This window comes from Dendrobium catenatum, unplaced genomic scaffold, assembly GCF_001605985.2.
Source record: "Dendrobium catenatum unplaced genomic scaffold, ASM160598v2 fragScaff_scaffold_9, whole genome shotgun sequence".
Lineage (NCBI taxonomy): Eukaryota > Viridiplantae > Streptophyta > Magnoliopsida > Asparagales > Orchidaceae > Dendrobium > Dendrobium catenatum.
In genome coordinates this window covers 2,746,726-2,759,628 of record NW_021318471.1, presented here as the reverse complement: position 1 = coordinate 2,759,628, position 12,903 = coordinate 2,746,726, and the positions used below count along the sequence as shown (strand labels likewise).

Genomic DNA, 12,903 nt, shown 5'->3' with positions numbered 1-12,903 from the left:
TATTTTTAGTAAAAGAAAATAAATTTTTAACTAAAAATTACTTAAAGCAGCAATAAAAAAACCACCACAAACAAAACCTTAGAGAAACAAAAAACAAAAACAAAAGAAGAAAAAGCAAGGATACATTTTGTACAACAAAATTATCATCAAGCATTATCAGTGTTAATGCATAAATAAAATTTAACTGAATCTTATGGAAGCCAAGGGTTTGTTTCACCTACAAATATTTATTATAATTAAATCATTAATCAGTATTTCAGATCCTCTCAAATCAAATGTAAAAATAAAATATTAAATTCGCCACATTTAAATTTCTTAAAACATATGAAATACGTAAATAATTAACCCAAATGCATATAATAAGAAGACAAATTCATGTTGATAATAATTCCCAATATCAACAGTATGTCCATCATCAAGGGAAGGGGAGGAAGAAAATGGAGCACCTAACTAGTAGAGGGAAGAAACTAACCTTTTCCACACCCCTTAAGTCAAGAATTGTTTCTTTCTTTGTTGCCATTCCTTGTTATCAAATTAAGTTTAATTTTATTTCAGTATTATTGAAATTTATGTATTGTTGAAATTTTCAAATTTATTCATCATGGACACAAAAGTCTGCTACACCACATTAATAATCCAAGAAAATACTACTAGATATGCAAAGTGATTAATATATTGATTGAAGATGATAATAATATCACCTTACTGCTCTAATTCCTTAGAAATTTTATTCACAGTTGGTTCATTATGAAACAATTTACATCATTTCAAGCATTATAGCATAGAACAAGCAATAGAAGAGGTGGAAAAAATTAAAAAGATACCAAGAACCACATTTAAGCAAAGCAAATATCCTAGATCTTCATTTAATACCTCCATACACGACATTGGACGTACCAAAATATCCAAGAGACCTCAGATCTAAAACTGGAAATAAAATTTCCAAGCACAAAAATTTGAAAATCATAACTTGAACTATAATCTAACAATACAAAGGGTAGCAATATACAATACAAAATATAAACAAGGCCGAAGTATCGGTTTCTGCACATTTACAAGCACACGAACAACAAAAGACCAAGTAACTTATAATAGAGATTATGGAATAAGCAACTTTAACAATATACACCAAAACTTCAAATCTGGAACTGATATGTTCAAGCTGATAAAAATAGGAGCAAAAAGCAAAGAAATTTACGCATTGCCTAACATCAATGTACACATCCACAATGCCACAGAAAGAGGTGAAAACGTGGCTAGCAAAATAAGCACAAAATCTATTGTTAGTATGTCCTGAATTTGCATTCAATTTTTTTTCTTGCAAGTGAATATGCACTGTTAATTCTTATTTGTATTTCAAATTATTGTTTTATTTTTGCAGTCCTTAAAGTTACTATATGTCATTGTTGTAATTTACTTAGATGGGGAGAAGGATAACGTTGAGGAGACCCTTCAGTTTGCTTGGTGGACGGCCTTATCTCTTCAACATCAAATAGGATTTGATCATTCGACGCATTAGCTGCATTGACTTCCTGGAAGTCAATGCAGCTAATGCGTCCAATGATCAAATCCTATTTGATGTTGAAGAGATAAGGCCGTCCACCAAGCAAACTGAAGGGTCTCCTCAACGTTATCCTTCTCCCCATCTAAATGAATTACAAAGACATATAACAACTTTAAAGGATGTAAAAATAAAACAACAATTTGAAATAAAAATAAGAATTAACCATACATATCAACTTGCAAGATAAAAAAAAAAGTAGTAGGAATGCAAATTTATGACATACTACTGAACAAGCCGTTTTGGTGATTGCTTTTATATCTTCTTTTCTTGTCCATAGTCTTGGCATAGAATCAGAATCACAACTAAATTTTGTTTTAAACCTGTAAACATATTGCATAAAATTAAATAAATTTAATATATGAAATCTTTCACAGATAAGACTTCAAGAAAACAATCACCTGTCTTTCATATTCATCAAGACCCTCCCAGCTTCTTCCTTTGTCTTAGATTCAACAATGCTTTTGACATATTTTTCTAGTTTTGCAACCAACTTTTTGACAATTGTCTGATAAATATTAAATGAAGAAAGGGTTGAAGCAAAACCAACTAAAGTGGTCATTCTCTCAAGATGAAGAAATCTTCTAATTGCTGACCACTTTTCATCAGTAGCATCATCTAAAAGATATTTCACATGCTCGAAAAGTTCCTTGTTAAGTTTTCCCTGTATGAAAAATATAAGGAAGCAATAAACACATTTTTCTATGCATAAACTCATCAAGATGATCATAATTTCATTGAAAAAAATTACAATAGATAAGAAATTTATTCACCTTCTAAAACTAAAAGGTACTACATCATACCTCATACAATGACGTGAGCTCAAATAATTTTTTCGCGCGAGCTAAAATAGCATTTAAATTACACCAAATCATCTCTGTGCTTTTGAAGTGTCCACAATTACTTGTTCAGTGCCTACATGTATATTTTAACATCAAATCCAGATCAGCATTCTCCAATTATCAATCAAAAGAAAGCTAAAGAAGTATTACTAAGGAAAATAAAACAACTACTTGTTAAAGAAACCATAGAAAAAAGCCTCAAACTATTGCCTCAAAGTCATATTAATACATATTTTGACAATAACTAGTTTAGTATGATGTTTGACAAATTTCTAGCTAACTACCTTTGTAACTTTCATCGAATGCGAACATAAGCAAATCAGAGTAATCCTTAGCAATAGCTGCAAATCCTTCCCTAGATTCCAGAGCCTTCTCAAATCTAACTTTAAAATCTTCTAAAGTTATGGATCTTAGGTGCCCCAACATGGAATGGCAAGCAATTTTGAACAAACTGCAGTTAGAAAATTTAAAAGGTATTATATAACAATTAAGAATGCCAAGTTGAGTCATATTACAATCATTTCAAACAACTCTTGCAAGATAATATAAGAAGCTGCAAAAAGAAAAAAACAATGAAATTGTAGAAATCAAAACAGACCAGTCATTATGAAGTGTGTATTTCAAATGTCTATCATATGATGGCATACACTTTCTTCTCAGAATTATGGCAGATGCAATAGAGGGCTGTCTAAGTATAACTGTTACCTATAAACTCAAATCTAACTTTAAAATCTTCTAAAGTTTTGAATCTTAGGTGCCCCGACATGGAATGGCAAGCAATTTGAACAAACTGCAGTTAGAAAATTTAAAAGGAGTTATATAACAATTAAGAATGCCAACATGGGTCATATTACAATCATTTCAAACAACTCTTGCAAGATAATATAAGAAGCTCCAAAAAGAAATAGAAAAAGAAACTGTAGAAATCAAAACAGACCAGTCATTATGAAGTGGGCATTTCAAATGTCCAACATATGATGGCATACACTTTATTGTCAGAATTATGGCGAATGCAATAGAGAACTGTCTAAGTATAACTGCTGCCTATAAACTCATATCATTGAATAAACGGACAATGATCTAGTGGATATTTTGAATTTCTACATACATATCAATTTTATTTACTGGATGGAAGAAATCAATGACCCAAAATAATTCCAAAGTTCCATACTTACACATACATATATGTTCATAAAGCTATCTGATTATATACTTAAGTGGCAGCAGCTATCCATATCAAAGAAGACCAATTCATTGACATTTATATAACTTTTCATCAAACAAATCTGTTAGGCCACAACAGCAGCAAATCTGGTTGGTGAGGTCGAGTCGGCAATGTTGGCAGCGGGTGTGAGAATAAGGTTGGAGGAGGCTCGGCGTCGAGAGGAAGTGGAAACCGGTCGAGAAAGGCAAGGGCTTCGCCTCTGCGTATCAGAGCCGACGGGAGTGTATGGAGGACTATCTTGTGAGGATTGCGGCTTGGAGGCGTCTGAAGAGGGAGAATCCGTGGGGAAGAGGGGCTTCCAGCCTCTTGTGCATTACAAGGAGACGGAAGAGAGGGGCTAGGGCGAACAGAGAGCAAAAGAGACGAAGGGAGGAAGAGGGCTTCGGCCTCTTCGTATGAGTGTCCCCATCAGAAAAGCGAGAGAGAGTAGGTCGGCTCTTGAGGAGTGCGAACCACAGAGACGAAGGAAGGGGAAGAGAAATGCCCCCAGAGGCGTCGCCGCGTCGGTATCTCCATTCTCCGATGCGGCGATGCTTCTTCCGCCCTCTGTTTCCTTTAAACACCAAAATAGAACTGCGCCGCTCAGTCGCTGCCAAAAGTCGCTTGAATCGACTTCAAATTAAGTGATCACGCGACTGTAACACGCGATCGCGGGCAGATTTGCGTTTTCCATGCAATTAGAGCAGTCGAAGCAATTCTGAATTTAAAAATACACTCAAATTCATTTGAAAGATAATTTGACTGATCATTGAACAAATTGAATTGATTTGGCTCGAATTTGAGTTTGAATCAGGCTCTATTTTGCTCGGTTCCTGTCTATTTGAGTTCAATTTAATTAGATAAAATTGAAACCAAAATCAACACTACTTTGGGTCAAATGAGGTTTGACGCGGCCGATATAAATTGATTGGGGTTTATCGAACGCAGTCGAGTCAAATTCGACTTGGTCTGAGTCAATTTGAACTTGGTATAATTTGACTGTGGCAATTTAATGAACTCAAGTTCAAATTAACGCCGCCTCGACCCGAATTTAGCTCATCGTGGTTCAATCAAGTCAATCGAGTACGATCGGACCCGCTCGGGCCCATAGGAATGTACACGCACTATCAAAGTATTCTATATCAGTATCAAATCAATATCTTAATCACATACTCAATATATCACTTGCCCAATATTAGTACAGTAAATCAATATTAGTACAATGAATTAATAGTTGTATCGAATAATATCGATATCCGTATCAATAGCAGATCGTTAGTAAAATTGGTAGCATTAATATAAAAATAATATAGTAGCAGTAAATCCATACAATAATAGTAAATCAATAAACAATAATAATAAAGAATGAAATCATATAACAACATTAACAATGAATCAATAACATGCATTTTAGTAGTCATACTAAACAAGAAAAAAATTTAGTTTAAGTGATGTTTTCCAATAAGTTGTAATATGTATCAAGATATTTTGGCTCAGTAAATAGAGTCGCCACTTTTTGTTCATAACATAATAATAACTTCTAATAACTCTCAATCAATATTACATGAATCAGTAAATAATAACTTGAAACTACATAATTTAAAGAAAAACTCGTCGACCACCCACCATCTTTTACAGATCAGTTAGTCTTCAACCAACTTTAGTGAAACCAACTTTTATTTGTCCTAATTCATATTATTATCACAGTACTATAATAATAACAACGACCAATTATTATTCAACCACATCCCCCATTCATTTTCAATGATTGTACTAATAATATGCTAATAGTAAACATATCAGTTATTCAAACAGTGTAAACAATACAAAATATAGAAACTTCCATTTTATCTAAAAAATTCAATAAATATTACAGTACAAACATCTAAGATCATCAATATATTAAGTTACAAAAATTTATGCAGTAAAAGTTTAATAAACTTGAGAAAAAAACAATAAAATCAATATTGGAGAGAATCAAACAACTATACATCAAAATATTTAAAAATAGATATATGATTAAAATCACCTACAATGATTTGAGCAAATTTTTTACAAAAGTGGCAAAGCGATCCAATCGTTAAAAATCTACTTTTTCCCTTTCTCTTTGATGTGCTATAATTTAAACAAAATTTAGTTTTTTTTTTTTTCAAAGTATAAATTAATTTTGAGGGTGGGTAATTGCCTGCTCTTACCCAAATTTTGTTCCACCCGTGGTTTGGAGATCTAAATAACACAAAGTTTACTCAATGTTCAATATCGATAATCACTACTAGCAATCACTATTATTCGACCCCCCCCCCCCATTCTTAGCCACAATCATTTGATCAACATTATCCAATCACAATCACTAGATTATGGTACCTTGACCACTGTTGCTTAATTGGAATCTCTTAATTATCCTTGCACGACTACAGTTTCCGGAATACTATTGTTAAACTTACGTTGCTCAAATCACACACACATATGATGTGAACGAGAGAAATAAAAAGAGGTACCACTTAACAATTGTGCGCCCGAGCTAGATCGTGATGGGAGGGAAAACAAGCAATTGAATCTTTTTAGAGCAAAATGTGTGTGTGCATGCGTGGGCCGGGGGGGGGGGATAGTCAATGCCTCAAAATCACCCTAATTATAACTAGAAATTAATTTTGACGGTGGGAAATTGCATGCCCTTAGAAAAACAATGTTGTGCTTGTGGTTTGGAGATCTAAATAACACAAGGTTTACTCAATGTTCAACATTTATGGTCACTACTAGGAACCACTATTATTCAACCGCCCATTCTTAACCATAATCGCTTGATCACTATTTTTCAATCACAATCACTCAACTATGTTACCTTGACCATTTTTGCTTAATTTTAATCTCTTAACTATCATTGCACGACTACATTCCCCAGAATACTATTGTCAAACATGTGTTGCTCAAATATATCTTCCCACTACTATTGCTCAACCATCCTTGCCTGCCATTCCTAACATTATTGATGTAAACCATAATGAATAAGGATAAGTGTCATCAACACAATTCCTACTCCTAATACCAACACCAATATTTACTGCTGTGGTTGTATTATTTTCTTGCAAAATTGATGGGAGATGCTTAAAATGATGTTTAATGTTGATCCAAAATTTAAAGTATTTAAGATGCTTAATTTTCCTTAGAATGATTGGTGGAAAAAATATTTTTATTACATTCTTAAAATTTCACTTGGAAATGAAAGTAGACATCTTTAGTGAGATTTTCACCAAGTTTTGTTATTTTTTGATACTTTTTTATAAATTTTTAGATGTTAGGTAGAGAGTAAAATCTGGATAACAAAAATTAGGCTTTGGAGTTTTATGGTTTCGGGCACAAAATAGTAAAACTAAATGAAAAATCTATGAGAAAATTGATATATTAAGTATGTAAATCAATCCTGAAAATACTTCAGAAGGTTTAGACTAGGTTTGATCCACTAAATGTTGAAGAGAATCCATCTAGGTCACAATTTCTTCAACCTTGGCTGGCCACTTAAAAAAAAGGAAAACATGGGGAAATGTGGTTAGGAAATTCAAGGAAAATTTATATTTACAACACTAAACACCAAACAACATTCTATTCAAAATTTATAGAAAATTAAATATAATTACTCACACAAAGATTAGCACATAAACTCACCAAAGTCAAGTGCAAGAGAGAATAATCTCCAAACTATGTCATTGGATTAAGCTGCCAAGCTTTCTCCCTTGAATCAAGATATCATTCATTCTCCTTCAAATTATGAATTTTTTTCCATATCAACAAAAGCAACCACCTTTTCAATCTCGAAGGGAGTCTTAAATACATTATACATAAGGTAATTCAAATTAGAGCAGGGGAAGGATGGACGACCACTTCAAATGTTAACCACCAATAAATCCTTCTCCACTCCTCTGGCCATCCACTACGTGTTGATAAAGATAACAAAAAACACTTCACGCTCACTTGGCCAGTCATTACATCAGCTCACACTCACACATAGACACATGGGAGTACTCAAGTCCATACTAGTGCACTCTAAATAAACTAAAGCACAATTATAATATAAATATAATAAAAATGTTTAGCACATAAAATAAATACAAACAGCATGAAATTCCTAAGTTTTCTTTATCTGGTTATTGATAATAAGTTCATTTCTTTCGAATATAGTTCTCTTGGTTTGCATTCCGATATCGAGTCTACCACTTGGTGTAGGTTCTACACCATTTGTGTTGGATTTATTAGTCTTAGTTCCATCTCCTTAAAGGAGAAATATTGAATATATCTCAACCATCTCTTGATGATATCAACACTCCAACTTTCATTATGTATTCCATCATCAATAAATTATATTTACTATATTATATTAAAGTCTTAACAAATTAAGATGAAGAACATCATTTGAGACATATAATATATATTAGTAAACCATTTCAACTAGAGTATATATCATGAATTTTACTTTATAGATTTTTCATGTGAATGATTTTAATATCTCTTGTAATATTCTTTTATATGCATATAAATCAAATCTTTATATAGAATTAAAATATTCAAAATCCTATCTCTAATTTAATATCATATTATATATATATATACATGTAATAATATAATACATCATAAATCAATTAAAATTGTTGTGCTCATGGTATTTGTTATTGTTTATTCACCAACGTCGGCGGCAACATCATCCAAAGAACTAAACACTTATGACCCCGTAGCTAGCCCGCTCTTTTTTTTTTTTGGAAGAATTGTGGGCTTAGCCCTTTTTCATATAATGAAAGATGCTTACATGTGTAACCTATAAAGGAAGCAAAATCAGCAGCAAAAAACTAGAAAAGACTACTAGGAGCTAGCTGAACAACAAAAACAGCAGAAACTCCTACAAAATACAACTACAAAAACAATAGAGAAGCCTCCAAAAAGCTGTCTGCACAACAATCAAGGAATCTCCCCACTCATGGGCTCAGGAATTGCCAATGCTCTGACAACCTGGTTGTAGAAGTCGCCAATACTGCCATCCAAAGGGAGAACTTAGGCAATCCAGTCATCAATGCCCAAAAACAGCAACAACACAAGCACAGAAATCCATTGCAGCAGCAGAAAAATGGCTCCCGATGGCACACCGGCCAAAACTAAAGCAAATCCAAAAAAGAATGACCATTTTTCCATTTTAGAATTTTAGCAAATACTGCACTCTTAATTTTGAGGCCCATAGTAGTAGATGAAGCATAAGAATCATCAAACTTTCTTTCATTTCTTTCTCTCCATATATGATAAATAGCACAGCAAATAATAAGATGATAAAGAGGCGTGATCTTGTGATTAGGATCAACAATGCATTCAAAAGCTTGTAGAATATTGGGCCTAAGGAATTGATTCTTCATACTCGGTATGAGAATAGCCAGCACATAAAATGAATAATTACATTCAAAAAACAAGTGGGAGATGCTTTCATTTTATTATGACAAAGGCAACAGGTATTCTCCACCAAAATACCCCATTGATTCAAAATATCAGACGTTTTAAGCCCACCCCAAAAAGCCATCCAACAAAATACTGAGTATCTCAGTGAAAAACGTTTATGCCACACAAAATGATGCCAGGGAACCATAGGATCATTAATGTATAGGAAACTAATGAAATTGCTATGCTTAACATTACCATCTCCCCAAGTCAAACAGTCAATGCCGACAGTAGAAACAGGGGAGGGGAGCAGGCCCGACAGGACATCCGGATATCCAGAAGAAAGAACCCAGCCATTCTCATTTAGAATGATAGAAATTTTAGCATTCCCTGGAAATTGTTTGAGCTAGTCATACAAATTAGGTACCTCATTAAGGGTATGTCCGTTAATCCAATGATCCCAAAAGAGTGAAATAGGGGCCTTATATGAAGCAGAGAATCTGTAATTATCTTTGACCATAACAACAATTTTACAAATATATTTCCAGAAGGATGTCGCCTTGGAAACAGGAGGCTTCCAAGGTGATATGTAATGGTGTAAAATCCAAGAAGAAAGAGCGCTATTAACATTGTATAACCTCCCAATAAGTGCACAAGCATAACTAAATTGCACAGAGAAGAGAGAGGGAATCCCCAGCCCTCCGTATATTTTAGGCTTACAAGTATTTTTCCAAGATATGAGGTGCAATTTACGTGCCGTCGTATCCCCAAAATAAAGAAACTTAAAACAAAGCTTCTCAATTTGCTTAATTAAAGTTTTTGGTATTATTGAACCACAAATCCAATAAGCTATAGAGTTCCATATTGTGAATTTCAGAAACTGTAATCTACCAGCAAAAGAAAGTGCCTTGGCTTTCCATCCCGGAAGCTTGTGATTATTTTTCTCCATGAGATTGGAGAAATCAGAGATTTTAGGATTATAAGGGGAAAGGGGGATCCCAAGAAAAATTATCCTAGAAGCAAAAGGAATATTAAGTATATTACTGATGTTATCAGAATTGGTGCAGTTGGCCGGTAGAATCAAAGAACTTTTACCATAGTTAACTTCCAGATCCGAAGCTTCAGAAAATTTTTGAAGAAGCTTACGAATGATAACACAGGTTGGAGCGTCAGCTCTAGCAAAGAGAAGGAGATTGTCGGCATACATGAGGTGGGAAATCCTATTTCCCTCAACTTGTGGAGCTTCAAACATCACCCCATTAACAGGATTATCAAAGAGACAAGATAGCGCATCCATGACAATACAAAAAAGATAAGGACTTAAAGGGCAGCCTTGCCTAAGCCCAAAGGTGGATGGAAAAAAACCCTTAAGAGCGCCATCAATGCATAAGGAGAACCATACATCCTTAATACAAGTAGATATCCATTTAATAAACAAATCAGGAAAACCTTTTTGTGCAAGTCTGGCAATGAGAAAATCTCTAGAAACACTATCAAATGCTTTTTTTATATCCAGCTTGGAGCACATGAGTTTAAGCTTAGAAGAATTTCTGGAATGATAAAGAATTTCACGGGCTAGGATAACATTGTCAGTGGAAATTATTTTGTGAATGAACCCAGATTGATTGCCTTGAATGATAGAAGGCATGAAGGGTTTCATCCCAGCAGCTAGAATCTTAGCAATGATTTTGTAAATATTATTGCAAAGGGCAGTAGGACAAAAATCAGTGATAGCCTCGGCATGACTTGTCTTTGGAATAAGAGTTATGGTAGTAGCATTGGCGGCACGAGGAATGTATGCATTATGAAAAAAGACTTGACAGCTTTGCAAACAATGGGTCCCAACACCAACCAAGTAGCTTTGTAGAATTCAAAGTTGAATCCATCTGGTCCCGGAGTGGAATTGGAGGCTCCGAAAAATACTGCTTTTTTAATTTCTGCCTCATAAAAAGGAAGAGTTAGAGAAGAAAGGAATTCATGAGGAATAGTTTTACCCATTGGAAATTGATTGATGTCAAAAGCCTCCCGGATAGCAGGATTGAACAGCCCATGATAATAACTCATAACATCATTAACAGCATATTTGTAAGAATTGGAGGCATTGGCCATAGAGAGAGAGATGGCAGTACTTCTATAGTTCTTCCTCAAGCGTATCTTAGAATATAAAAATTTAAGATCATCATCGCCATTTGAAATCCATTTAATTTTTGCTCTTTGAGATATCCAGGAAAGCCAGCTAAAAGAAACATCAGCAATTTGCTGATTCGTGTTTTTGAGAGAGAGAAATCTCATCGATATTGCAGCCTGAGCTCAAAAGATTATTACAGGAATCTTGCTTTGCATACAAAGTATTAAGTTGATCATCCATAAGATTGGAATTAGCCCAATACTTCCCTTTAATTTCAAGCTTTAATTCCTTAAGAAGAGTGCAAAGAGCAACAAAAGGCTGATCTCTACTATGGCCAGAGAAAATAGAGAGAAAAAGATACCAAAACTCTTTGGATTTAATCCAATAATTTTTGAATAGAAACCTATGGTGAGTGACTTCCTTGTGCCCAGGCATGAGGACAATGGGGCAGTGATCAGAGCAGGTAGGAGGTTTAACCACATAACCACATAACTCCAACAAAAGGATTGAACAGCCCGCTCAATTTCAGTCCAGATCGTGCAACGCACTAAGGATTCATTTTGATCGCTCTTGTTCTCTTTTGTTGGAGTCTCCACAGCGGATCGCGAAGAGCCAAGAACTATGCTGCATTAGAAAGCCTAACCCTAAAAATCATTGACGACATCATATGGATGCAAAGGACATACTCGGCCTCCCGTAGTCATTCCCAAGCACACAAAAGAACAAGCCTCAGTAGCAGAAAGAGCCTAAGAGGAAGTAGGATGTAAAATGACGCAAGGCATGACTTGATTTATCTAAAAGATATATTTTTAATTTGCTTTGAGGAAAATGCATGCTTTGTTCATTGACTACTCTGTTTCTTATTTTTTGGCATAACATTTCCTTAATCTCAATGAATTCCGATTAGGTAGGTATATGGGCTTACAGGGGGAATGACGTCACTCATGTCAATGATAGAGTTTTCTCACTTGAAGTGGCAACCAGTTGTGGATAAGGAGAAGGTATTCAATCCGCTTGCCATCAACTTTGTTATGTTCTAAGGTTTGTTTGTTAGCTCAAATGAGCCTAAGGTTTATTTTTTAACCATGAATGTCAGGGTTGGAAGAAAAAGTAGTTGTAATTATGTGAATTACAGAAATTGGAAATGCAAGTGGTAATTTTATTTGAGGTAGATCTGTTTATTGAAATATATTATGTCCCCCTTTTATAAAATGATTGGGTGAGAATTCGGATGAAGAAAATTTTCCTTTTATGCTCAATGGAAGGAATATGTTCACAAAGAAAGCCATAAAACTATTAGTTATATACTTTCAAAAAAAAAAATGATAGCTAAAATTGGAAGCTTTCCTTACCTTATTTGGAATAGCTATAAAATAGTTTCATAGATTCATTTTTTACCAAAGCACCATGTTCTAGTGTCACGTACACTATCACTAATCACTGAACCCTTGTACATCATTATTTATCATCCTCCTCTACCTGGATACTGGATAGATGGATAGAAGCGATATAGAATTTTTAGTTTTGTTTGTTGCAACACTTTGCTGCAATAAAGGGAGGGCCAAATTTTGTTTCCACTTATTCATACCACCCATTTAATAATTTTTTCCTAATTTCTATGTATAATGCACATAAGGAAGCAATAGAAATTTTGTTGCTTTCTAAGCTAAGTGTATTGTGAAAAGTGCAACATAATGTAATATATCCATTGTTTCATCAACATTTCACACACTTTCATAAGCATAGTATAACAATG

The 12,903-nt window shown here is 34.1% G+C and overlaps 1 long non-coding RNA gene across 3 annotated transcripts; it reads right to left on the bottom strand.

Annotated features, from left to right (window-relative positions):
• Nucleotides 1–1,620: 1,620 nt before the first annotated feature.
• Nucleotides 1,621–4,289, bottom strand: LOC110110289. 3 transcript variants are annotated; one of them, XR_003703060.1, is made up of 6 exons: nucleotides 3,579–4,289; nucleotides 3,109–3,193; nucleotides 2,688–2,854; nucleotides 2,365–2,476; nucleotides 1,963–2,225; nucleotides 1,621–1,884 (listed from the first exon to the last, which is right to left on the bottom strand). It is a non-coding gene; the product is annotated as an uncharacterized LOC110110289 (long non-coding RNA). The 3 variants fall into 3 exon arrangements; XR_002304679.2 differs by lacking the exon at nucleotides 3,109–3,193 and having other exon boundaries at nucleotides 1,622–1,884; nucleotides 3,585–4,286; XR_002304678.2 differs by lacking the exon at nucleotides 3,109–3,193 and having other exon boundaries at nucleotides 1,623–1,884; nucleotides 3,579–4,284.
• Nucleotides 4,290–12,903: the final 8,614 nt, after the last annotated feature.